The 24,378-nt window shown below is 40.5% G+C and overlaps 1 long non-coding RNA gene across 1 annotated transcript; it reads left to right on the forward strand.

The window, feature by feature from the left end:
- The first annotated feature begins 2,493 nt into the window (after positions 1-2,493).
- Positions 2,494-20,022, forward strand: LOC120753269 (uncharacterized). Its single transcript, XR_005701037.1, has 4 exons — positions 2,494-2,588; positions 7,243-7,313; positions 8,097-8,217; positions 19,966-20,022. It is a non-coding gene; the product is annotated as an uncharacterized LOC120753269 (long non-coding RNA).
- Positions 20,023-24,378: the final 4,356 nt, after the last annotated feature.

A 24,378-nucleotide genomic window follows, 5' to 3' on the forward strand; every position in this document is an offset into this window, starting at 1 on the left:
CAGCTGTGGGAGCTGAGGGAACTCAGCCTGGAGGAAAGGAGGCTCAGGGGAGACCTTAATGCTCTCTAAAATTCCCTGGCAGGAGGGTGCAGTCAGGTGGGAGTTTGTCTCTTTCCCAGGTAACAAGGGACAGCACAAGAAGAGGCTGCCAGTGTGTCAGACCAAAGCTCAGCTAATCTTTCTGTGCACCTGGACAAGAGATCCCTGAGCAGATTTGTCCCAAGGAAATGTTGTGCTCAGCAGCACCGCATCTTCCAAGACAGCTCAGGGTTCAAAAATCTTCCATGGTGGGTGCAAATTCTTTTGTTCCTGACTGTTGCACGTGTCTTGCTGGTCATCACCCCCTCAATTCCCTGGGAGCAGTGTCAGTGGTATCTACCACGGGATTGGTGTGCACCCAGGGACCCCAACCCCCATAGCCTGCACTGTCCTTGTCCATAATTACATGCAGCTGCATGTACCAGCATCAGTGAAATCCTGGGGACCTTGACTTATTCCCCTCTTGAACCTTAAATGCACAGCACCTTGCACAGAGAAGTTGAGTCGTCACAAGCCTCAAGTGGGCAATGTTTATTTTCCTCTGTTGCCTATTCCCCTTCTGGAAGAAGGGAGATCAATGGACTGTTTTAGCTCACACGACCTCTGGGAATACAGGATGCTGCCAGAGTATTTTTTTTTTTTTTTTTTAAGAAAGTGTGAGGGGGGGGAGGGGGTGGGAAAGGAGAAATAAATAATAATAAAAAAAATCTAAAGGTTTAAATACAGCCTCTTCCATGACCCTTCTCCAAAACCAATATTTTCCTAATAAAATAATCTGTTGCTTGTATTTTATTTTCTCCATCAACAAGGGCTGTGAGTTCATTTGTTTGTTTTACATTGGCTGCTCAGAACAGTGTAGCTCTATGAGGTTAAAGAGATCCTCCGAGAAAGATCCTATTGATTTTAATTACCGAGAAACAGCCCACAGGGACAAAAGGACTTTGGCTGTTTATTTAGCCATCGCTGTGCTGCAGTATTGTGTAAGGAGAGATCAAATCAGTTGCCCTCATTATTACAATAATAATAAGGCAGAAAAGGTGCCTCCGGGCCTCGGGATTTTTTTTTTTTTTTTTTTTTTTGAGACAATAACCTCCACCACTCCTCCCACTAATAAAAGGCAGACTTGAGGAACAAGGAGCAATTACTATTCGTCAATATTAATTCAATTATTCTCCTGTTATTTATATTACAGGAAGGATTGTTTAATATTTCAGAAATATCCCAACCAAACCAGGGGCCACATCTGTTCTTTTACAGATTGATTTTTATCACTGCTAAATGCATGTTGAATGGTTTTTACCTCCTCTGGGCTGAAGCTAAGGTTAATTAGTTATTCAGCACAAACCAGTGGTACAATGATTCTAAGAGTATCTGGGCTGAGAATACACCTACTTGTGTGCTAAACTGGAAACCCTCCAGGGATCAGCAAGCATTACTTGCCTGGAATCTCTTCCCACCCTGGTATTCTGGACTAATCCCAAGCCAGGTTTATGGTGGTCTTGAGAGAACAGAAATCAGTTTGTTCTGCTTATGCTATTTACTAATTTTATTTTCTTGGAGCCTGCACCTGTGAGTTGGTCTCTGCTCTGTGATTTGGCCCGTGTTCCCTCATGAGGATTTAGTATTTCCTTGTGGGTATTTTCTTGCTTAATTACTATCTAATGAACTCTCGATACTTTTGACAATAAGTGCTCAAACAATCGAGTTACAATGCCTTCTGTGAGCAGCATCTCAGGCTCGCCTATGCCATAAAGAAATATTCTGGCCCCTGTTCTTGTTGGTGTTATCTGTAAAACTGTACTTGAGTGACCCAAGGGTATCCATCCAGCAGGTAGCTTTATGCAGGGGCTGGTTGTATAAAAGTCAGTTTTAAGACAGCCATCAGCAAAGGTGCAAACAGCTGTTGAAGGCAGAACCGATCTTTCCAACACTATGGCCTGGCAATGCGTAGATGCACATTGTTATTGGTATGGGAAAAATAACATAGCTGCAAGTCACTGAAATGCAGCTGTAATTTAGCTGTGGTCTGTGGGAGCCCTGTGCCTGCAGAGGATTCTGCAGATGGGATTTAAAGAGCCCAAGGACAAGCCATATTGCATCATTTGCAGTCTTCTGTGTGAAATGTTTGTGCACCAGCTCAGCGACGGACTTCACACTTAAGGGTTTTCTTTATTTTCCTTTAAATCATGGCACTAGGAAAGGATTTCCTGGTTCTTGTTCTCCTTCAGCTGATCCTTTTCTTCAGAGAATGTCGCATGTGGTTTTAGCTATTTGAGTCATCCTCTGGGCCACTGTGTTTCACTGACTACACTTGTGACTAATAGAGTTCCTAAGTGCTTTGAGCAGAGGGGTTTCAGCTGGTGAGCTAAATGCAGCACAGCACTGGGCAGGTGTTGCAGGTCAGTCCCTTGTTTAAATAATAGGTTGTTCTGCTGTTGGTGCTTCCTTAAATATCCAAAGGTGGTATAGATTTGTCTGAAAGGCTGTAGAGAGCATGTTTCTGAGTTGAGAGCTTCGGCATTGCCCCAGGATGTCAGAAGAGTCTGCAGGTACAGGATCTTTCTCAGTGGGCTGCTTTTACAAAACAGGTTAAAACAGTTGACTCAAATATTTTATGCTTTTGTCAATGTATTACAGTACTGTTTGAATAGTTCTCCAAAATTAAAAACTTCTACTCAACTAGATCAGGTGAATTTACTTATTTTTGTCTGAATTTAGCAGTTTAGACTGTTAGGAGCCAATATTAATCATGAGGGTGGGAAGTAGCATGGATGGATTCAGAAAGATGATGAGCAGCTAATAACAAAACACCTAAGACAGTTTCAAAGATTGCATTTCAGCTGTTTAATTGCATTCCAGGCTTGAAGTCTGCATGTTCTGTACTTTCAATTTTTCCAGCAAGAAAATGGACTAGGAATATGCTTCCTCAGATTTTCTGTGATCTGGCTGTGGTTTATGCTATTTCTGTTCTGTTCTATTTTGTGATATATTCTATTTTTGTGATCAATCCACACCTCAGAAGCTGTCAATATAGGAAGCCTGTGTCTGAGAAGAAAAGTAGAATAACTAAGTTTATTTTTGATGTGATAACATGCAGGAAGGAAGGATGAAGGACAGCATTATTTTGGTCTTCAGATACTGTGAATAAGGCGTCCCCTAATGAGAAATCAGAATTAGCTGATGGAGAAGTACCTACAATTAGTGGTTTGGGAGAAATTGATTTTTAATGAAAGATTAAGTCTTAATTGTATGGAGTAGAGATAAGCAGGTACAAATTACAGGGTGTGTTAACAATCTGTAAAACTCTCTGTAAATATCATGGGTTTATTCCATGAAAATTGTGAGTGTGATCTGGGGTATCAGCTGTTTGTACAGGTATATCTGAGAATGTTTTGCTAGACAAGCCTTGTCAGGCAGCTGAGAAATGCTGAGTTGCTCTAGCAGCAAACAGCACAGCAAAATAAGCTGAAGGACCAGGCTGTGGGTTTTTTTACCTTTTTTTTTTTTTTTTTTTTTTTTTAATTATTATTATGAAATTTGCCATGGGACCACACATGTTGTGAAGTTTCCAGGTATGGTCTCCCTTTCCAGCGCTAAAGTCTGTGGTCCAGACTACACTGAGATTAACAAGGAATTAACTGGAAATTGGACCATGGCTTCCTTTGAGCCATGGTTTAGCTCCCCCCAGTAACCTGTACTCCATCACGAGAATAAGTTTAAAAACTATTTTAATTACCTCTTTCTTGGTAATAAACATTAAATAATTTCTTTAGTGTTTCTAAATCAGCCTTCAATGTGGATATCAGCCTTGGTAATGTTCCTCCTGTGTTGTCTCACCAATACTAAAGACCTGTTTGCCTTTTGTCCTCTTCTCAGTCCTTCTCTTATCTTCCATTTTCCTATCTTTATATCTGTCTATTCCATCTGCATACAAAATGTCAGTCTCTTTCATTTCATATATTCTGGATTTGCCCGCGATTTCTTCCTGTTTACCTCTGGTTTTGTCCTCAGTTTCCATGAAGGGCCACCTACAGCTGCTTCTTCTTCATCTTCTGGTTTTCCAAAATCCCTGCCCTTGTTACAGGATTTATTTTTCCAAAGAGTATGAAAAGCCTGTGCATCTTGTTCCTGCTTTGAGATAAAAGGGCTGTTAAAGATCCAGAGATGCTGCTTCTATGCTTGATCCCTCCCAATGCTCCTTCATGCATGAGCCAGTTTCTTTCTGCCTTCTACATGGGACTCTGTGCTAAAATCATGCCCAGAGATCATAAGTTCTTTTGGGAAAAGACTCTCTCCTGGTTGTGGGGGTGTCTGAGAAGTTTTTTGAGAAATTTCTGGGAAACTGAGTGAAATTGTCTCAGATATCTCCAGGGTTTGCAACCCTCTTTTGCTGGCTATGCCTTACCTAGGCCTATGAACATTTATGTATCTTAGTTAGACATAACATGAATAGTATTGATTTGGTGTTGCAAGGGAATTTGCTTGTTTCTCTGGGCCCAATCCCCAATGAATTTATAGTGATCAGGCCATTATGCTTGGGTGGCTGCATGACAGCAGTGCAGAATGGAAAATCTTGCTTTAAAAGCTATTGAATCAGGAGGGGACAATAAAAGGATTCTCTCGTTCACCCCCTTGGTCATGGCTTTTGGTTATGGTTACAGCATAACATAACTACCCATCAAACAACCGTGTATTTTTATGATCGTGTGTGGGGTGGTTGGTGGGCGCACAGGCACAAAAGATTTAGAGCTGGTCTCTTTTTGGTTTTTTTTCTTTTTGAAGGCTACATTAATTGTTCTGATGCCTGAGCATCTGCCCGATACGCATTGTTTCCTCTGCAGACTGAGGAAGACAAAAGCTAAATACAAATTTATTGAATGGGCAAGCTATAAACCCTGATGTTTGCACAATATTTTAATGGAAATCATACTTTGTCAAAAGCACATGTATCAAATTTCCTTTGTGGAGATTATGGTTCATCAGTACCAGAATTAATTAAAAATTTCCTACCAAGCTTTCCTACTGCTGCTATTCTGTTTCTATATATAATTTTTTAGCTTTATAAACTAATGGCTCATTTCAGGGAGGAATGTGTCTTTTATTAATTCAAATGCATAATATGAAAATGTTGTACTTTTAAAGGAATTCCCTTTTCCGTTAAAAATATCCATTCAGGTTTTGGAGGCAAAAGGGATTTTAAATAATTCTTCAGCTTTCATTTTATGTATTTTTACAGTGTTAACCAGCATAAGCTGATTCATTATCTGCTGTCCTAACTTTACCTGCTCTCAATAACTCACAAGTTCAGGTCACCCTGCAGTGCCTCCTTTCGCCTTCGCTCAGATACCATGTCTAACTGAATGGAATTGACCTGTTTAAGGCCTCTTCACTCCAACTGAATTATTTGATCATAGCCACAGACATCTGTTTGGGGCCGTAATTGGTTGTTTATAAGAGCACAGGAGAGCAACCAGCAGCAACAGCAGAGGCAAGACAATAAAGGCAAGGGACAAGCATGGAGGGCATGTAGACAGGTCCTGACAGACCACTGTCTGCTTGAGATAAGCAATGCAGATTAGTTATATGCACTCTATCTCACCACTGGGGCCTAATAATCCCCTTTAGCACTCATTCACAGTTATGTAGCAGACAGAAAACTAATACAGGGGCAAATCTGGTCCCACTGCCTCGCCACAAATCTCAGACACAGCTTCTGGGATCCGCGGGGTTTTACCGTACAATTAGTTTTAAATGCCAATTTCATGGCGGCTCATGAGATGGAAAATAGAAGAATAGTAGGTAAAGATACCCACTGCAAACTAGATTATTTGAGAGGGAAAGATGGCTCTTCAAGATGTGGCTGTCACTGCTGCTTGCTGGCTTGACAGCCCCAATGTGGATGTTGAGGTAAAAGGTGGCAAAAATGTAACTCGAAGGGCTGAATAGCTGGGGGAAAAAAGACACTGCATTTCTGTGCTGTTTGTGTACCAGGAGGAGACTATGTGGGTTTTAATTGATTTACAAAACCTTGTTGCAATTATCATGGAACACAGAATGGCCACAATTGCAGTGGCAGCAGGGATGTAAAGCAGTGTGAGATGCACTGGTTCGTCCTGGTAGAGCTGCACATGTGTTCCCCTCACTGTCAAACCCAGACACATGGCACACCTCATGTGTGCTGCCCATCAGGGTTTAAAGGAGACTGCAGAGCCTGGGATTTGATTAAGAGAATTTGTTGAATTAAGTAAATTTTAACTGCATGTACAAACCCCTCTGCATTTATGTTAATATTAAATATTAATTTCAAATAAAAATTCTGCATTTGGCAAGACATAGATACCTGTTACAGTTCTGAGCCAGTGCAGGGAAGGAGAGAATGCAGAGATGGATATTAAGATTGACAGATCCTGGGATGTTTGCTCCAATTCCAGAAACACAGATTAGTGGGACATGGTGCAGGTGATGGAATGAAAAGATTGTCATTATTGTGGTTGTTGTTACGCTGTGCCACTCATTTCATGGGTAGCAGTCCTTCTCAGTGTGATGTAAATATGTGCCTATATGCAAATAGTAAGAAATACTGTTCTCCAGAAGTGTCTTGGTTTTAGTGGTGCAAAGAAATTGTCTCTGGCTCCTGAGCTTTTCAAGTCCTGCATCTTGAAATCTGGTAATTTTTTTGTGCAACTAATGATGAAAGTTTATTGTAGGACCAGTGGGAAAGATAATCCCATCTCAAACTACTTTCTTAAAAAAAATCCTACTACTCAAGGTGATAATTTAAAAAATGGAAATTGTTGACCTAAAAGCTTTGATCATTGCTCTCTACAATTACCTAAAAGACCATTGTAGCCAGGTGGGAGAAAGTCTCTTCTCTCAAAAATCAAGAGTTAGAATGAGGTCAATGGCCTCAAGATGTGCTGTGGGAGGTTTACATCGCATATGAAGAAAAATTTCTTCACCAAAAGGGTGATCAAGCACTGGAAAAGGCTGCCTAGGGGAGTGTTGGAGTTACCATCCATGGAGGGATTTAAAAAGTGTGGATATGGTACTTGGGGACATGGTTTTGTGGTGGCCTCGGCAATGCCAGGTTAATGGTTGGACTCAATGGTCCTAGAGGTATTTTCCAACCTAAATGGTTCTATGAGTCTATGACCTTTTCTGTTTAACAAATACCATATTTAATTTCTTTGTGTGTTTATCAAGGTTCCTCGCTCTTGCGGTCAAATCTTGGCTAGCTCCAGACCCTGGTGCGTTACCCTGATAATGGACTCAAGGTAAAAGACAGAGATACTCTTTTTCTTCCTCGGGACCACGGTCCCACAGGTTTATTGTAGAACTCACAGCCCAGGAGGAAAAGAAAAACAGGAAATTCTCATTACGGGCATTTTTAAACCTGGGGAGGGGAAGGGGCAGGGAGAGGAACCACAACCAATGGGAAACAACTGGGGGGGGCATAGGGAGGGACTGACCAGTGGATACCAACACCACAACTTAGAGGGGGTATAGAACATGCCATGTGCAACATATAACAAAACTATTTTTTGTGTGGAAATGTGATAAACCACCCAGTGTTGTAATGCATTAATTGGGTTTATATTTCATCGGATTTGTAATGTTTTTTCTATATCATGTGATCTGTCCTTGCCCAGCAGTGCCCATCCCCCACACTGAAATGTAACCTCTGTTCCCCTCCCGCTTCTCCCTGACTGGGTGGTGCCTCTGGGCCCTGCCCCCTGGGGGAAAGAGCCCCGAAGGGGGAGGAGCCAACTCTCTCTGGCATTGGCCAGTCATCGGGAAAGGTCTCCAGCAAGCAGAACAGGACTTGAGACTAAAAATTGTAATATCCAGCCTGGTGCCAGAGAGCCAGACTCTTACTTTTGCCATCAGCGGCCGTCTAGTCTCGTGGGGAAAGCTACAACCCAGTGCACTCTAATAACAAAAATGAACTAACTATTTAGTGCACTACAACATGTGTTTGGTCAATCTATGATCACAAAATAATTTTTGTGGATATCTTTGTTTGGTATTTTCTGTTATCCCATTCGTGTTCTGCACAGCTCCTTCTCTACATGCATCTCCAAAAAGTCTGATGTTTCTGGCGTGAATTTCACATTTGCATGGAACCTGATTTGGAAAGGACATAAAATTTGCATGGGAAACAAACCTTGCATGCAGAAGGTACTTTTAATGAGTTTTCTTAGCTAATTATAGAAGCTTCAAAACTCACCAATAAGGAACAGAATCCTCAGTAAATTCACACAGCTCTGTCGAAATCAGCAGGGCTTCGCTACTTTACAGTTCTGTTTGGTGGTTTTTATCTCGGATTTTTTTTTTCATTTTGCATTGCCAGCTAGAGAGTTATTTTATAAGCAGGCTGTAAAGCATGGTAATGTTTTTGACTCCATCTACATATCCTGTATTTGTTATCTAATTGCCAATAGACCAAACTGCAAAGGGATAATATTTTTCAACCAAACGACCTGTAAGTAGCAGGAAATCTTATGCTCTCACCTCTTTGGCCAAGACAAGAGCATCCACATTTTACATAATGAGAGAAATCAACTGTTCTTTATCAGGGCTTTTGGTGCAATTGCAAATCTTTAAAGCCTAGCTGCTTCTTGGATTTAACAACTCCATCCCAACCCTCCATGAATCAGGAACATGCAGGTCACTCTTATACAACTGCATGAATACCATTATTTGTAACCTGAATGAGTTTAAAATTCAGCCTCAGATGTTCATGCAGGATCCCTGGCTGCTCAAAGGGAGCTGTGTGCTTCCATGCAACAGGGCATTGTGGGTTGACTTTAATTCAAGCTTTTATATTTAACAAATTACAATTAAATAATGTGAAGACAATTTACAGTGTCTCTGGTCACTCCAGATTCCTGGCTGTTTGCAATCTCTGCAGCTATATGAACAGCAGCACTGAAGTCCTTACTTGCATGCTTTGTTATGGGGTGCACAGAGGTACTGCTCAGGCCGCAGCCCCAGTTGCTTTTTCAGAGCTGTAATTTCTTATCTGGACACATGAGCAGTCCTGATTTTTTGTTATTTCAGTATGTCTTACCCAGTATGTTCAGTCCCACCTGGAAAAGGTGTTGCTGGGGTGACTGGCATGATGGGTATGGATTCCCCTTGGGAACTCATCTGGAGATGCAACTTCTGAGTCTCACATCCCATGTCAGACCCCAGCCAGAGCTCCCTTTGGTGATAACCAATCCCAGAAGTACAATATTTAACGTGCTGGAACTTCTAATGAAACAATACAATACAACACAACTACAGATGTTACCAATTATTCTTATTACCACAGTCCATTCCAATGGATAGTTGTACCAGTCAGGTTTCCATTTCTGCAGGATTCTTGCCTACCTTATTTGGTGGATTGTCCTGTTGTCTCTCTGCAGGCAAAGACTGGTATCCTCTGGCTTATCCTCCACTTCTTCAGAGGGACAGTTCAGCTTCATGTTCAGTCTAGTTCATCTAATTATTCAAGCCTCTAGTAGCACAGATTAGTCGGATAAGCAGGGAGGTTTCAAATCAAAAATATAATCATTGATATCACATTGACCTGTCTAATCAGCACAGGCTGATAGCATCTGCTTTACTCCATGCTTTCATATTGTGAATCAAGTCTGCAAATTAAACCAAACTGTTCTAGAAGTTGTATTATCACCATTTGGCCCAAGCAGCCCTTGTGAGCTCTCACAAGACCCCTGGAGATAGAAAGCAATATGCATTCCTTTCAGTTTAATTTAGTTTGGTTTTCAAGTGAAAAAGAGTCCCAAGAAATACAGAAGAGCCTAAGCTGTCCTTGGATATAATGTCTGGCTATGTTATAACTAAAAGATAAATAGTAATATTTTTTCTTTTATTTTCCTCTGTTTTCCTTTGTTTTCCTTTATTTTTACTATTTTCCTTTTTTTTCTTCCATTTTTTCCCTTATCACCATGGCAATGTGTTATATAACATGACCAGCTCCATCACCAAAGGTTTTATTTGCTCTCATGTTCTCAGCTAAGCTTAAAGTCATGTACAATGCAGCCTCTCATTTTGATTTTTCTTCCTAAAATGTCAGGTAGTGTTTATTTTCTTGTAGGGCCATGTAAGTACTATTGGCTTCTGAAGCAGGTGGTGGTGAATTTTGTACAAGTTTGTAGCTCCTGGACTTTGATCCAGGATTTTGTTCTGCTGCCCTCTGGAGAGGGGTCTGTCTCCTGTGTCCCCTGCTTTGACAAATCATGTTTCTATGACCCAGAAGAGAGGAGTTTCTACCCATTGCTCTCATCCCCAAAATTTTTGGTGTCTTCCTCGTAATCCAACATTTAAATCTTGGGACACCTAGAATATAAGTACTAGGACTCACACTTTCAATTCCACTTAGTTTAGTTTTTCCTCACCTCTTTTCCTACGATTACTTATGCCACTGTGAGCCTTAGGGACTGAGGCATCTTTTGTAGCATTTTAGTTGTATCTACCCTCCTTGTTGTAGTAGAGCCAATTGATGAACTCCATCACATCATTCACAGCATAAATGTCTTAACTTGATTACTTGGCTTTAAATGCTTTTATACATAAGCTTACTCTCATTTGGTTTGTTTGCTCACATATGCTTGAATAAAGTAAATAGTAAAGAATGGTAAAGAGAGCTTGAATCCAAAATTTGGAGGTTCAGAATGCAAATTGGCACAGGATGCCAGTTGAAAGCAAAAGATTTCCAAGGCAAAAGCTCTGGCGAAATGGTCTTTAACTCTTGGTGGTTCAATTGATATTTAGTTTCTCCTAGAAAAGCTTATTTCACACGGTTTATACTGTTATGATTTCACAGTGGTTTTCCTTGGGAGGATTCAAAAGGCACTTGGAGGTGGCTCTTGGGGACATGGTTTAGTGGTAAACACAGTGGTGCCTGGTTAGCTGTTGGACTGAGATCTTATTTTTTTCCAACCTTAAGGATTCTATAATGCCAAAATGCTTCCTAGATTTTTCCTTTTCATAACTCTCATAGATTTGGGAAGTGGGTTTATGATTATATTGTCATAGTTGGGAGGGCCTGATGCTGAGACAATGAAAGGATTTGGCTGTGGCAAGTCAGAAATGAGCTGGCATGAGGGATTCAGTCCCTGGTGCTTTGCTTCACAGCTCCTCCACAAGGACATCAGCTCCCAGCCCTTAGCAAAGACCAGCCATGGAGTCTGGTTCCAATTTCTCTGGGATAACCACTTGGCAGTGATTGCTCTTCAGCATAACCTATAATTATGGTACAAAAAAAAAAAAAAATAGTGCTTTAATTGCTTTCCAAATTTTGCAGAGAACTCAAATAGCAGACTGATTATATTTTGCAGTGTACTTCATTGCTAGGTGAGTAACATGCATCAGTGTTGCATCTTCTTTTAATTTCTAATGCCTTGTCCTCACTATTCCACATTCAAACAGGGAAAGAAAATAAGTAATCTAAGTGAAAATTGTAGTTGTTGCAGAACAAGAATCGAGTCTTAGGGTACAGTTTTTGGGGTCAAGAAATGAAATGTATTCTCAGTTCTGTTAATAATTTATATTGTTACAGATCTATTTGAGCTCTTGCACTGAAAAAAAAATCAGACTGAATACAAATTTTATAAAATGGTGGGACTTGGAGGTCATTTGAAAAATCCCAGGAACTCAATTAATTTTGACTGAAAGTCCTGCAGAGCTCCCACATTCTTCTGTCCAGCAGTGAAATAGTAGTTTCAAAACACTGGGATGACAGAGCCTTTATTTCAGAGATCTCTGAATATTTTACTAGGAGAAGGTTTTTTTTCTGAAAACAAAAGAACAAGCATTACAAAACCTTTGCAACAGGGTAAGCAGAGAAGAGGTATATTCTGTATTTTAGCAGTGATTCAGCTGAGAGACTTGGACTGAATTTTAGACTCAGGTCCTTTTTGAGCATTACTCTTGAAGTGAGCAGGACTCAAGCCAGTGCAAACTACGCCATGTGGTAAAAGACTTGCTTGCTTTGTGTTGACTGGAAAGCTCATTTCATACAGACCTGGATTGAGAACTACATGTGGGTGTTATCTCTAAAGATTAACTCACCCACTCAGCACAGGAAGATCGCATTTAAACTCAAGAGGAAGTGACTGGCTTGGGAACTGGGGAAAATATTCATTTGTTTTACAACCAAAGGTGCCTTTATCTTCAGATACTCAAACGTGAAAGTATATTTGTCTCCCACCAATGAAATATAATATTGATATCACCTCCAAGAAATATAGTGCAATGTATTGCTTTTCCTTCTGTTTTGTGCTCTATGTAAACATGCAAACACCCGTGACACCCCACTGTGATGGCAGCCAATAGACTGAGCGTTTACCCTCGCTGCTGTTGTGTAACCATGGGCAATTTATCTAAGTCTCACCTCTCTTAAAACACTTTTATCAAAATTGGCGGTCAAACAGCACTGAACCATGGTGGCCTCAATCTTAAATGCTGTGGTGCAGATTTTAATTTGGGAAAGATTAATGCACTCTCAAGTGTTAATGCCACAGCTTTCTGTTATCTACATTGATGGGCGTCAGCTAATTTCTGCAGAAGGATTGTAAAGCAAACTGTGCATGTTGATGTTTCGGAAACCTGAGCTCCAGAATGGTAAGATAATAGAGAGGGGAATGGAACTATTTTCTCAAATTTCTTTTAAATTAGAAAATGTTTCCCTTGTCTTTGTAAAGCTGAGCTACTGAGTCAATTCCACTCAAGCTGATTCTTGAAGATATAGGGAATATTTCATTTAAAGGAGCAGTAAAAATGTCAAAAGATACTTTATCAAGGTCTCTTTTAGATTGAAGATAAAACCCCATCTTATAACAAATATAGACCCCCACAGAAAGATTTGTGATTCCCAGTATTGTAGTAGCTCTTAGTCTCCATCATCTCTCATGATTTTTTCTCCTTGTCTGGTCACATATAATCATAATCAACAAAAGCCCTTTTGTTCATTTAATAAAATGACAATAGCTGGTACACTTTGACTGGTTTATTTTTCAGCTTCATACAGTTTAGCAAATACAACTGGAGTTTGTTCTGGTTTTTAATAACTTTCCTAATTGTGAAGAAGATATCTGGGAAGAAGATAGCTGTGAATAAGATGATGCACAATAACTAGGAAATTTTATTTGTGCAGACTAATTTACACAGGAAGGGGGGAATGCAATTAAGCTCATAAAACTTGCTCCAGCAATGATCCAGGTCAAGGGGCTAATGGTGAATTGCATGAATAACAGTCACTCACCCAAGTCACATTAAACAGTCTTGATAATATCATCCAAAATAGCCAATTATTTTGAGTGTTATGAGAAGGTCCTGTTGTTATTTAACAATGGTTTATATGGAAAATTATTAATAAAGGGTATATGGTAAAAAAAAAATAAAAATCAAAGGGATTAGTTGCAATTCAGTTCATATTCAGTTTGTGCCAGAGGGATGAAGGAGGAATGCCTTGGAGGAGAGTGAATTGCACATGATTTAGCAGTGATTTCATATGTTCAGTGCTTGCCAAGGCAGTGCCATAGGGTCCAGTTTAAAAGCAGGAGCAGAGAAGGAAATGGCACAACCATGGCCCTGTTCACTGCAAAGCATCTTCCCCATGGCCATGGACTTCCTCCTTTGGTTATAGTGGGGGATACAAGGGTGGAAGGGTTGGTCAGCTGCTGGATGGGTAAGTATGGAGATAAGGAAGATGTGCACTGGCCAGGCAGGGTAAAAGAGGTTAAAGGGATGTTATTTTGTTATATCTTGTTATATATATTGTTGCATTTACTAGGAAAGGAGTAAAAGAGGGATGCTCAGTTTAACTCTGGATTTTGAGTTAGGGGCTTTCTGACTTTAAATCTGTTTAATTTATATAATAATATTTGTCCATATTAACTTTTACAGATATTCTTCTTGATTATGATTATTTTCAGTTTAATTCTAGAGTAAAAAATTATTAATTAAAAAGAAAAAAAATCTCTGTTTTCATTATGGTCCACATAACTCTCGGTAAAGCAACTTTTGTTGGTATTTATTAAAATCATGTGACTATACTTGTTGCATATTATTAATAGTAATGTAAAATCTAGATTGAATGTTGACATAATCTCACTGCTTGTTTTTGTCAAGTTCTGATGGAGTAAAGGTTTACTGACACCTTTTCAGTAAATATTCTTTGTACTTTAACTTGACAACTGGAGATTATTTTTATTCAGCTATTGACTCATAAAAGACCAAAAGGGGCCAACATGTCAAGTGGTTTGCTTTTACATAGGGATGTTCATTATCAGAATAGTCAGATATCTACACCCACCAAAGACTCTCTCCTTACAGGAAGGAAGTTTTGCAACTTAGTGACAATTTTGTAGTTTGGTTTTTGCTCTGACTGGTACAGATCTTCTGGTTGCAATGTAACTGCTCCATCCTGGCTTCCTGGTGCTAATCTTGAGATTATACCAGATTTATTTCTCTTAGTCCCTCTTCTACTTTCTTAGAGCTTTGATCCTGAAGTTTACACAATGTAAAAGCAGACTTCAACATCTTGAACCTCATACGATGGACAAGAAGAGGTTTAATTAGAACATCTTGGAGCATGTTGACATCAAAGTTCTCTGTTGCTTGACAGCCAGGATATCCCAGCCATAATAAAAGTGTTAAATTAACCTGGATAGACCTACGTGGCCCTATTCAGCTTTTGTTTTTATTTTGAGACATTTGAGGGTCTCCAAAGAAGAGGAGCTAAATGCTTATTTTGAGGTCCCAAGGGTAAATCTGTACAACACTGCGGGGTTTAAGAGGAATTGCATTGGATTGTTACTGCTCTGATCTAGACAAAGTTACAAGCCAATTTAAAAATATCACCACTGATGATTAACTCACTACAGCATATTTTGATAGTCTTGCATTTGCCAGGAACTATGGCTGCAGTGTGAAAACGAGCAATGCCCTTTTCTGGAGAAAACGTCATTACAGGATTTGAAGTGTTATGGATTCTGGACACTTGGGACATGTCTGTAAAGGGTCCTGTGTGACAACATGGGTTTTCATAGTTTTGCCCCTGTGTTGAAACAGTTTATTCTGTCACTATATTTCTGCGCCTTCAAATATGCAACGTGCAGCTTGTCATAAAATTCTGATTGAATTTAAACCATGTGTGTGTGGTTAGGGAGACATCTGTTAATTGTTCATGAAATTAATTGAATGATGACTATCTAGTTGAGTTTTCATTGGATTTATTCCTAGGGGCTGTAATTGCTAGTTTTGTAAAAGGTACCTCACAAGCAGGTTATTTTTAAAAAGAAAAAGTCCCTTACATGTATCTCCTGTCAGCCTGTATTCTGGTGTTGAATATGCAGTTTTAAAAATAGGATTGTAGCAACTCCTCATATTAAAATGCTTGTTTTTCATACAGGAATTACAGAGTGTAACATAATTGGGCTCACTGAAACGAATTCAGCATCTCTCAGAGAACAAAATCATTGAGCCTACTGACTAAATTTAACAGCCTAATAGAAATATGCAGGTGAAGGTACAATTAATTTTAATTACTAGACTATACATTGTTAGTTGCACAGCCATGAGTAAAATTAAAATGGCAATCACAATTAGAAAATTGCAACCTCATTGTGCAACAAATTAGTCACAAATTAAAAGTCCAGGAACTATTATACATCCACTTTATTGCTTTATGACCATTATTGCCCTGATATGGATTTTATTTCTTTAATGTCGTGTCCATTTCTTTTCACCTTATCTTTGTTTAGAATCTCTGGCTCCTTCCCAGATTGTGAATCTAAGAAAAGAAATAAATAGGCTGTGACTTCCCTGTTCACTCTGGACAGAAACTCCTAAGTGGCCTTATCCTGCTCATGGGTGGCTTTCAGAACAAGGTTTGTCACCAGATTATTTCAGTGGGGTTTCTAGAGCACAGAAAATAGCATTCAGGGGTAATAGCTGAGGTCTGTGTGTGATGTAACCCTTTTAGAAAAGGTCAGGCTGGTTAAAGATAGGAATCTGGAGGGAATCGACATTGGTGTAACTTAGACTCTCTCCCACCTCTCCCCTCTGGCTGGGCACATTGATGGCCTGCACAAAGAATTTTTGCTACAGGAGTATTTCTGCTATAAGCCCAGTTTTCAGCTGTTCTCAACATGGATTTAGGAAATGAGGTTTAACGATTATCCCAATCTTGCTAGCTTTGTGGTGGTTGAAGCTGCCTTTGCCCTGAAACACTTGGGGTGCCATCGTGGAGTGGCTGAGCTGGAGGTGGCTGCAAACACCTAAAATGCAGCAACTGAAAGTCCTGCAGATGTTCCGCAAAATCACATCTCTCTGCTGTCCCACACCTGGAAATGAGGGTCTGTACTTACCTGGCACCAGCAGCTCATCTTCTCCTGCAGGTGAGTACAATGAGACCAACAGCACTCACCATTGCCACAACGCTATCATGGACTTTGCAGGGTGAACTCCATTTTGAGGCTTTACCAGATACCCAGATGTCTCTTCTGCAAAATGGAGGATCCGTGGAGAAGGTTATAGTAGCTTCAGTCCCAAAATGTCCTTTTCTGTCCAAGATGCAGCAGAGGAGCAAGAAAGAGAAATTCTCTTACCAGCATCTGAAGTATGCACTCTGCAGTTAGCCCAGTTACCCCAGCTGTAGGCTCAGAATGCTTGTGTTAAAAGGAACTCTAAAGATCATCCACTTCTAATCCCCCTGCCAGAGGCAGGGACACCTTCCACTGGACCAGATTGCTGAAAGCTCCATCCAGCCAGCCTGACCTTGAACACTGTCAGGGTTGGGACATCCATTATTTCTCTGGGCAACCCATGCCAGTGCCTCAGCACCCTCACAGTAAAGAACTTCTTCGCAATATCTAATCTAAACCTGCCCTCTGCCAGCTTACAGCCATTCCCCTGTCGCTCCATGCTCTTGTAAATATTTTCTCTCTATCTTTCTTGTAGTCTCCCTTCAGGTACTGGAAGACTTTAATTAGGTCATCCCAAAGCCTTCCCTTCTCCAAGGGGAAGGGAGGGAGACCAAGGCACAGGACAGAACATATTGACCGGGAAGAACAGGACATAGCAAGATACTTAATCAGAGTTCATGTAGGGAGGAGCTGGGGAGGGGATTTAAGGCCAAAGAACCAAGCCCCAATGCAACCTCTGTTCCCCACATGATCTCTGCTCTCTGAGGCCTTTTCTAAAATCACCAGAGCATTGGTCATCTGGTGCGAGCCCCAGCAGAGGGGAGCTGAAACTCCATTTCAAATATGCAATTGAACAGCTATCAGAGGATAATGACGTTTAGTCATTACCACTTGGGATTGGATTTTAATTGATGACCCAGAGGTGAAAGTGTTTATATTCTATTACCTGCTATTGCTTTTTTTTTTTTTTTTTTTTTTTTTTCTTCTCCTTTTCCTGTAATCCTCTTTGCTGTAATATGAATATTTTGGGAAGGAGAAATTAAGGTGGGACTGAATATATAAAAGAGAGAAAAGATACATTTACTCCCTTGGTTGCTCCTGGTTCCCAACAGGAACTCCTTAGTATATGTCCAAATTCTGTTGTCTACTATTAAAATGGAATCAACATACAGTTTTTTGAAACAACTTGATATGTTTTCTTTAACTGCAAAGTGTTGATTGTAATTTTCCACGGATTTTTGCTTCTGTGTTTGCACTGTTCTCAACAAGACTGATTCCTTCTTATCTGAAGCAAAACTCATCTGTGATTGCCAAATCAAACACTGAAACCTCCCTCAGTTCTGTGGTTTACTGGTTGTTTATGCAGCCCCTAGTGCCCAGTTGCACACAGGCTTGTAGGGTTTACCTCAGGATAGAAACAGAGGAAAAAATAGTAATCATGATCAATTATTAGGATTTTCTCTCTGAAGTCACAGAAGTTTCTTATTAGCAGTAATTTTCATATCTCAGACCTTCCTGTGTTTTAGAATTTCTTGAAAGGCTAATAAGGATGATTTTTGTCTTGAAAATGTGGAGACATAGAAATGAAATGCCAGCTTGGAATCTGTCTGGATGTTTTCTTTTCGGTTGTTGTTTTGAATGATTTCTGAGGCAAGGAGTATCTAAGATTAGGGAAACATCTATAAGTGCCACTGGCTGATATCTATTTATTGTAGGTTCATTTTTGGGAAAGGTGCTGTTCCTTCAGCATTAACATTAGCAGTACTAATGCAAATATCTTTTTTATGTCTTTGAATTAGAAAAAAAAAAAAGTTACCGTATCAGCTTCTCTGTTTGAAAAACAGGATTAATGATAAGTGAGAATGACCTGTTCAGAGCCATGCTTTAGCCTTACAAGAGAAATATTTTCTGGATTCTTGTTTATTGAGCCATGGTGGGCTGTTGAAGCTCTTCTGGGTCCAAGTAATATTCATTTCCTCCTTGTGTGAAACCAAAAGCACTTGGCATGTAGTGGTTATCTTGGCTGTGGCCTTTCCATGCTACTATTTTAGAGGGTTACAGTTTTAGTATTGGAGGAAATGTGGTGAACTTTCATAGAAGAAAATGTTGATGGAATTATTTATTTTTTCCTCCTGCTCTCTCTGGTAAGAAATCAGCCTTGCCCATGAGTCAGGAGGTTTTTGGTGTTCAAATGCATGGAAGAGCTGCAATACAAATATCTTGTGATTTGGGTCAATAACTTTGCATTAATATTTGCCATTGGTAATAAGTGGGTAGAGCCTCATGGGAAAGCTGCAAAAATGGAAATGTCTCCTTGTAGACATATGTTCATGAAACCAGGGTCTGCAGCTGACAGAGCAATTGGAGAGGTGTCTTTAAGCTTTACTGTTGGAGCCCTGAAACTCTGTGCAACTTTTAAATTCCTTGGCATGGTGGGGAGGAGGGGGAACTTGGATCCTGAACTTCCTGTGAATCTCAGGGATATTGCACATTTCTTATTCAGCCATTTTATTTATGCTGCAAAAAGTGTGTGATTCTTTAGCTATAGCTGAGAAGGCAGCCCTCCATTCAATCCCAGGTACTGCAAACTGCTATAATCCCTATGAAGAAATAATTACAAATCTACATAGTGAATTCTTTTCTTACAGTCTAACGGGACTCAACAGAAAACATGGGTTTGAGCATGTAGCTTTGAAATTAAGCAGTGTAACAGCATTAAAAAAATATCCCTTGGAAACCTTCATCGCTGACTTTATTTTATACTGTTATAGTGCTCACGCTTCAGTGATTTCCTTTCATCTAGTCACTGGGCTGGGGAAATAACACAGAAAAGGAAACCTCTTGAGTTTCTGATGTACATGGTAAATGGTCATTTCAGGACCATGCGCTATGGGCCTCAGATTGAGGGTTTAATTTAATTGGTTGAAATTAAAAAACATTCAAGCCTCATGAAATTATAACCTTTACGCCTGGTGTGTCAGCTACATCTGACACCATCCTTGTTGTTTAGAGATGAAATCCCTCCCCTATTTAAATGGAAGCTCCTGTGGGACCAACATAAGCCTTGCAAACAGAAGAGGCAAGTGTCTCTGATCACTAGATCACTACTCAAACCAGGGTTAACATCACATCATTTCTTTTAGAAGTTTGTGTGTCTGTGTTTATCTTTTCTATTTGAAAAATCACGTCTGTTTGTTATCAGTATGCTCATATTTCTTTTAAAATACATGTTTTAAAAATTTGCTCTGTGTTTTCACTGAGGGAAATGAAATACGCAAGACAGAGATCTAGATTTGTGTGTTTCCTGTCAAGAAACTGGGAGCTGAGGTTCAATTTAAATTTTTTGGGGTGGTAATATGTTTTACATCAGTTGAACTCTACATGATCATTTGTTGGGAGTGTTTTCTGATAGTTTTCCCTTCTTCTTGGTTTAGTTTATAAAATACAAGAAAATTATAATAATAACTTTTTTCCCTGGATTTCTGTGCAGTGCTAAGGACAGGGGCAATGCAACTTCCTTTGAGACTGGAGCCATTTCCACAGTGCCAAATAAAAATAATTTTTTGTACAATATGCCTTGAGGTAGAGATGGGACGTCTTCAATGACTCAGGATGGAGCTTTCCAAAAGGACCTGCAGGGAGGTAGGTTCTCAGTTTCCACACACTTTCAAATGAACTTGAGGACAGTCACCTTTAGATTCCTTTGGGGAATCTCACTACTATAAAAGCACCCATCACATTTTTGTATGACACAGTAGTTAGTAGAGATAAAATAGCTGCAAGCTTGTAGAGATGACCTGGACCTTTAGGAGGAGATGTGCTTACAGAGATGCCCCAACCCTGACTGTTTGCATCATGTTCATGCTGAATTTCTGGAGCCTTGCTCAAATATTTTTATTCTGTGAGAATCTGGGTCCTCAACTAATCCAGAAACTAGGATACCGCAGCAGTTTCAGTGATGGCTTCTCGTAATACCAGAGCATTTCTGTGGAAGGGTAAAAGTGATGTGGAAAGGCAATCAACCAAAGTGACCCATTTCTTCTTAGTCTTTTGCTGGCAGCAGATGCATCAGATGCTTTTTCAGTTATGTGTATAATATCGGCATAGATATGATAGTTGTATATACTATTGAGTTCTGGTTATCCTTAACAAAGATTTTAAGTTGAATAAGAAGTTAAAAAAAATAAATAAATCATGGACAGTATTTGGAATCTGGTACACTTTTATTATATGAGAATCTGGAGGAGAAATGAATAAGAAGTGACAGGAAAATGGCATGGAGGGGAAATAGCTGGGAAATTTTTGTTCTGAGTAAGAAATATGAGAAGGAGGCACTGAGAGATGAGAATGAGGTGGAGTTCAATGAAAAGAAAGTTATCACACCAGAGAAAGTCCCACAAGGGACAGTTATTCTTTGATGTTCATTTCTATTGAATATCATTGGCAGCAATTTAGGAAGGTTCAGAGATCATTGAACACTTAAAGGTTGACAAGAAGGTTAATGCCAGATTGTCTTATAAGAAAACTTTGCAAAGGGAAATATTTTTGATGTTGTGGCAAATTGTCCTCCTCTTCCTGGCTGCACCATTTTGTGAAGCAGTGGGACTCATAAAATAAAAAATTGGAATACTGAAGCAGAGTTGTACCCTTGGGGTTTTTTTAGGAGGGAAGATGTTCAGGTCCCAGTTTTGTCGCCTTTCTGTCACGACCAAATTTGCAAAACCCTGAGGAAGTGCCAAACAGTCTTGGGAACATATGCAATGCCATGAATGTGTGGGTTGACTTGTTGAGGCACTTGGTGTCCATAAGCTTATCAGCAAGAGCAGTTTGTTTTCTTGCCCTGTGGTGCTATTTATCCTTCAATTCTTTCATGAATAAGAAGCACAAATTTGGTGAAATTCTCAAGCTATCTGATGCAAACGGACTTTTTCAAATGTTGAATCCAGGTTAGAACTAATCCTCCATTTCAGGCTGTTGTAATATGTACATCCAATCTAATGCATTTACCATTGAACCTGTGATTGCATGCTTGCCCTTGAAAAATTCAAAAGATGCAGCAAATCCATCCAAAAAGGTCTTTTCAACTCAGGGCTGGGCTCTGATACTTTGGGATAGCATCAGTGCCACTTTGTCATATATTGCAATACAACTTTGCAGCGGGGAGGGATAAGGATATGACTTTATCTGGAAGTTGAGGCATTGTTGGTCTTTGTTTATAGTGAAGTTTGTGCAGGATGCAAAATGTTTGCTTTCAAATCATGGGAACATGGGGACAGACAGTCATCAGTATGGGAGATTTGCAGTGGTCATAAAAGGTACTTAAGAATCCATTAATCAAGCATGCCTCCTTTCACCTCCTCGCTCACCAGTGCAGCCTGTGGGAACTAAAGGGGCCACAAGAGAGCTGGAGAGGAGTTTTTGATAAGGGCATGGATGATAGCACAAGAGGGAATGGTTTTAAACAGATAGAACATAGTTTTAGACTAAATATTGGGAAGAAATTCTTTACTGTGAGAGTGGTGAGGCACTGGAACAGGTTGCCCAGAGAAACTGTGGCTGCTCCATCCCTGGAAGTGTCCGAGGCTGGGTTGGGTGGGGCTCTGAGCAACCTGATCTAATGGAAGGTGTCCCTGCCCATGGTGTGAGGTCTGGTACTAGATAATCTTTAAACCCAAACCATCCTATGATTCAGCACGTGGAAACAAATGGGAGTCATTGCCTAACAGTCAGTAGATGTCCCCTGAAAGTCAAGGAACTGTTTCCAAGAGAAAAATACTAAACAACCTGCTTCCATGTGTGAGCCCTTATAATGATAAAAGACAAAATGTTCTGCTGGAACAGTTTGGAATTGTGGGGCTTTTAGCTCCTCCAGGGAGTGGGACACTGCTATCTGCAGATTGAATCAATCTGCTTTGGAAGTGTGATGGTGAAAGAGCCCGCTAACGATAACAAAGCGACACGTTGAGGGAACAGCCTTTACTTCTCTGAGCATAGATAAGATGGCTTTTTAAAAAGTGAGCAGGCACAGAGCAACTGCAGCCTCACCCAGCAGCAGTTTTAATCCTCTTGCTTGAGATTGGTAGAAAATTTGGCAGGTAGGAGGATGGGGTAAGTCTCTTCTTGTTATCTGTGAGGAGGACAATGCTATTACAAGCAAAGCAGCAAGAGAATTCTTGCTTGATAATAGAGTTAAGGGGAGCTAAAAGATAAACTCTGTTTTTTATTGGGGGTTATAATAAGGTTGTCTAGGCTAACTTTAATGAAACTTGTTATTCTGTCTCTGATTTTCTTGTCTTTGGGTCTCTTTGGCACAACACTGCTAAGGGCATTGCTATGTTAACCCAAGGATGCTGTGCAAGGCAGCAGATGTCCAGAGAATTTTGTTTACTTCAAGGCACCCCTCTCTTTTGCTGCTTCCTAGGATTATTTCCTAGGAAATGGCTCTTAACCTGATTTTTGTAATTTTTGTTTAGAGGTCTGTGCTTTGCACCCATGGGTTCAGATGCTGTCTTTAAGAGATGCCCATCTAATGAAAACCAGCTCATGTGTACAGTTACCACACTTGTGACATGGGTCTGTACCATGTAAACCAAAGAAGATTTTGGAGAGAACTCTGCCAGAGATTTCCATAGCCACTGATCCCAACCACCAGAGGGAAACACAAGCATGTGCATTAACCCAGTCAGTCATGTGTCACCTTCTCCATATGTGCAAAGTCTTCTTGGACAACTGGTGTTCCCCAGGGCAGCCCAAACCATTATATGATAGTAAGATTCTATACCTCAAATACAACCCAGGGACTGCATTTCCCAAAGTCCCATGCAGCTGGTGTTGTGGGGGCTGCTGGAGCCCCAGTGGGCTGCTTTGTCTCTCTTTTTGCAGCTGTTGGTTGGAGGCTCTATGGGAAGGATGCAACCCTGTCTCCACTAAGTGTGTGTAGAGAGCATGGTCCATGGTGCTGGAACAGAACAGGAATAGTGTAAAAAACACTGTTGCCACAAACACCCTGAAAAGGCTATTTACAGACACTGTCACAGAAGGCTTTGCCTTCTGCCCTCCATTATCTAATGGTTTCTGTTGTCAAGAAGACAGCAGGTCTAATAACCAAGCAGCCACTTTCCTGCTCTGAAGAATCAGCCCTTCCTCTTTGTAGCCCACTCTTGCTGAGCTGGGCAGCCAGGCAAATCCCATGTGAGAGGTTGCTGAGCTGGAGAGCTCCTGCTGCCTCCTGTCTGTGTGTTTGTGCTGGTGGGAAGCCAGTGTGCTGAATCCTGTATCTCTGTCTGGGGGCTGCTTTACAGGCTGGGCTTGTACTTAAACCAAACACAAATTTGTGACCAGAGGAGGTTGTTTGAACCTTGGTTTGTACATAAACCATGTCTGCTGATGCATTTGCCCATAAAATTTGCAGCTAACAAACCCTCCAAGGACAAACCTCAATTCTTCATGATAATCATGTATTTGTCTAGAAATCTAGGGGTTTCCGTTTTCAGAATTAGCAGATTTTTTCTTTTTTTCTTTTTCTTTTTTTTTTTTCCCCCTGAAAATCATTATCTCAGGCCACCGGATGCTGTTGCAAGTTTCCTGGACTGCAGACAGGCTGAAAAGAAGTCACTAGTGAGGGGGGTACCAATGGAGATGTGAGGTTGCCTGCTGCCTCTTGGTAATTTCTGGTGGGAGGGGGAGGATCAGGGGATGGCAGTACTTTCCTGAGCCAGTGTTGGCACACGATGAAAGGAAGGAGTCCCTTTGCAGCCCCGAGCCTGAGAGCACTGTGTGGCCACCAGCTTCAGTGCAAGCTCCCTGCACATCTTCCTGCAAAGGGTGCCTGGCTAAAGCTGGCAAAGGAGGTGCTGCCCGTGCACTGAATGCCAAGGACAGAGGGATACCCTCAGGGAGGGAG

Source organism: Hirundo rustica, chromosome 5 (genome assembly GCF_015227805.2).
Source record: "Hirundo rustica isolate bHirRus1 chromosome 5, bHirRus1.pri.v3, whole genome shotgun sequence".
Lineage (NCBI taxonomy): Eukaryota > Metazoa > Chordata > Aves > Passeriformes > Hirundinidae > Hirundo > Hirundo rustica.